The 3993-nt window shown below is 36.0% G+C and overlaps 2 non-coding genes across 2 annotated transcripts; both read left to right on the forward strand.

Annotated features, from left to right (window-relative positions):
- Positions 1 to 72, forward strand: Trnap-ugg (transfer RNA proline (anticodon UGG)). Its single transcript has one exon. It is a non-coding gene; the product is annotated as a tRNA-Pro (tRNA).
- Positions 73 to 1590: 1518 nt separating this feature from the next.
- Trnap-agg (transfer RNA proline (anticodon AGG)) lies at positions 1591 to 1662 on the forward strand. Its single transcript has one exon. It is a non-coding gene; the product is annotated as a tRNA-Pro (tRNA).
- Positions 1663 to 3993: the final 2331 nt, after the last annotated feature.

The following is a 3993-nucleotide window of genomic DNA, read 5'->3' on the forward strand; positions in this document are numbered from 1 at the left end:
GGCTCGTTGGTCTAGGGGTATGATTCTCGCTTTGGGTGCGAGAGGTCCCGGGTTCAAATCCCGGACGAGCCCACTTTTTTATTTGAGTTCAATTGTTGTGCTTATCTTCAACTTTCTTTTTATATATTTATTTCCTTCTAGCAGGTCTAAACGAGCAATTTAAAGTGAGAGTTGCAGTCAAGTTGATGACAATATTTTACAATCTTGATTAACCTTACGGCCCAATAATAGGTGCAGACATTTCAGTGATAAATATTAATATTTTCGAGCCCTAGCTATTTATGTTTGTTTATGTATGTATTAAATTAGTGTATCGCCATCTGGAAACTAAAGTGTAATCTCGTTTGAGTCGTCACTTTATTTATGTCATTGAAATACATAACTACTTAGTGCCCATGAAAAGAACTTTTAGTATGAGGTTAGTGTGTTTTTAATCGTACAGTTATTTATTACAATTCTGTTCTGTTTTTCTTATAAAATATATAAATAATTCAATTTTATGTTATTTTTCTTCTTTTTATACACGAACGGGAGTAAGTGTCACCTGATTAGTGAGTGATCACCGCTACTCTCTTGCAACGCATGTTGAATGGCTTAGAAATACCAGACTGCAACGGAAATGCTGTTTATTAGTGACAATGTTACAAGTATTATTCCATCCAAAAGTATATATATGACTCTGTGTTTAAGTTTGTATATAAATTTTTATGAAATTTCGTCTGGCCTTAATGTCTGAAGTGAGGGGACGCTGCACTCTATTCCCGAAATTACCGAGGAAGCAAGTCTGGTAACCTTTATAACCGAATTTGGCTCAGACGGGCTCGTATCTATAATAGCTGACCCGGCAAACGTTGTTTTGCCATATAAAGTAAAATTCACGCGATAGTTTTATTCGATTTTACACCTTGCGTTACAAAATAGCAATTTTATTACGGATCCCTAATTTTGAAAAGCATAGCCTATAGCCTTCCTCGATAAATGGACTACCCAACACTGAAAGAATCATTCAAATCGGACCAGTAGTACCAGAGATTAGCGCGTTCAAACAAACAAACAAACAAACAAACACTGCAGCTTTATAATATTAGTATAGATATGAAAAACTATTTATACCCAAAATAAATGACATTCTTACAGTTATCATCTATGAGTAGGTACATCCTCCACATTATAATAAAATATTAATTATGTAAAATATTGTTAATAATAAATGATGTAATGTACTGCCTTCATCATTATTGATTGGAACCCCTTTCTTGTTCCAGGCCTCTCTGTCCATTGCTTTTTCAATGTGTCGCTTTTATATCTTTTCTTCTTTTTCCTATTGGTCCTTCTCACACAGTTGCCTCTGAGGTCCATCTATTGTTTCTACATCTCGAACGTTTTATAGCTCGCAGCTATATAATGTTTAATATTATGTTATACAAGTATCGATACACGCAAAATCAGTGAACGCATATAAAACACGCTAAATACTAAAATCAGAGAGTGGGGACACATACATCATAATAATACTCGTGCGACGACTTTCACTTTCTCGTCATAAGTTGAATGAAGTAACTGTTTGCTTATTTAAGGTAACTCTCAACCGGCTCGTTGGTCTAGGGGTATGATTTTCGCTTAGGGTGCGAGAGGTCCCGGGTTCAAATCCCGGACGAGCCCGGATTTTTTTTTTTCAAATTATTTTGCGAACATATGCAGAAAACTACTACGTTCAGCTACTTCTAAGTATATTGAACACTAGAGCCCTACGCCAATTTTAAATTTGATATCATATCGGCCTTGAAACATCGATGGTAACAAAAAAATAGTTATTTTAGAAAAAAAACACTCTAAAATTGTTTGTAATTGATACTTAAGAAATATTTTTTAATAAAATATAGTAAATGAACATTATTTTACAAATATCTATAGTAACATACGGACACGATATCAGACAAATTTACTAAAACATTGTATGTTGGATTAACTTGGTTTCATTAGCATTCCGAAGTTCCTGTTTCCAGGTGCTCCTAACTTTCTAGACACTTTGAAATTCAATTCGTATTGTTGGGCATACGTTTCGTAACTAAGAACTTGCCTAATTACTTATAAAACTGCAGCGGTGTATATTGAAAATTTCATCTACACATTTCATAGTTACTTACATATATATATACTAGCTGTCCCGACAGACGTTGTTCTGTAGATAATAAAAAATAATACTGTTTTATAGTAATTTGCCAATAATCAAAAAAACAAGAATTATTTCGTAAAAAAATCTCCCTGTTGTTATAACGAAATTGTTTCACAGCGGAACTACCAAACCGTGCGTCACTAAATTCTCTCATAGAAAATATGTCCATACAAAACAAATATTGAAAATAAAAATAATTATGGGTCCCAAATCGAAATAAAAACTGTCCTATCTCTCAAGTTGGACCAAACTGCACTCCGTGGAGTAATCCCCATTAAAATCCGTTCATTAGTTTAGGAGTCCATCGCGGACAAACAACGTGTCACGTAAATTATATATATTAAGAAGATATACCAAGAAAGCTTGGGTACTAATTGCCCTAAAGGATTTGAGTTAAGAAATATAATATTTATAATTGGACGTAGTTCCTGAAAAACGTTTCAAGACACAAACATCACATTTTAAGCAAAATGGTCAAATTACTTAGTGGTATTTTGTGAGTATTACTTTGTATATTGTAAATGAACATTCTTTGCAATGATTTATTAAAAAATGGCTCTATTGTAAATGCTACTACTCCACAGCTGAATATCTAAGTGATCGGACAGCCTGGGCCTAAACTATGATTATTTAATAGCCAGCAAGCAATTACAGTACAATATTTGCGCTGTGTGGATTTTGACGCTTCTACTGTACTCAATAACTCTTGTTTTTACGTATTAATTAGCATTTACTTCTTTTTGACTTACTCGTGTAAGGCATTGAGTAAATATTTGACGTTTGGGTATTTTTGATGCATCACTTTACATAAGTACCTATATTAATTGAAATGATTTGTAAAACAATGTAGCTGTAAACATTCATAAGAGTTTCAAATACGAGGGGCGGTCAAAAAGTTCGCGGAATGGCGGGGTTGGCGGGGGTGAGGTCGCTCCTCCAGGTAGCCGCTACTTGAGTAACTCATAATTACTATATATGCCAATTTCTAGCCTAATTGGGTCATTAGCTTTCGAGTTACAAACGAGTGAACAAGTAAATCGGGAACAAACTAGCCACTATGGAGAAAATTGAACATCGCGCCGTCGTAAAGTTCCTCACCAAACAAGGAAAAACGCCTCAAACTATTTTGCAAGAGATGTTAGCTGTTTACGGAGACTCTGCTCCTGGTAAAACCATGATTTACAAATGGCACGGCCTTTTCAAGCAAGGAAGGGAGTCAATTGAAGATGATCCTCGACCTGGACGGCCCATTGAGGCCACTACGCCGGAAATCATTGAAAAAGTTGAAAAACTTGTATTGGAAGACGGAAGGTTGAAGAAGAAACAACTTGCAGCATCAGTTGGAGTATCAGAAACCACAATTTTAAATATTCTTCATCAACATCTTGGCATGAGTAAAGTGTGTTCAAGGTGGGTCCCGAGAATGCTCACGCCGCTGCAAAAACGTGAGCGCGTCAACTGTTCCCGCGAGTATTTGGACCGCTGTGGAGAAGTTAGGGAAGAAATTATGGCCCGAATTGTAACCGGTGATGAAACTTGGGTTCACCACTATGAGCCTGAGTCAAAGCAGGAGTCGATGCAGTGGCACAAAAAAGGCACACCACCCCCAAAAAAATTTAAAGTGTCGCAATCGGCCGGAAAGATCATGGCGACTATTTTTTGGGATACTGAAGGTATTCTTTTGATCGATTATAAAGAACGTGGTGTTTCTATAACGGGAGAGTACTACGCTTCCCTATTGGACCGATTAAAAGAAGCTATTAAAGAAAAAAGAAGAGGAAAACTGACAAAAGGTGTACTCCTTTTGCACGACAACG

Source organism: Leptidea sinapis, chromosome 17 (assembly GCF_905404315.1).
Source record: "Leptidea sinapis chromosome 17, ilLepSina1.1, whole genome shotgun sequence".
NCBI lineage: Eukaryota > Metazoa > Arthropoda > Insecta > Lepidoptera > Pieridae > Leptidea > Leptidea sinapis.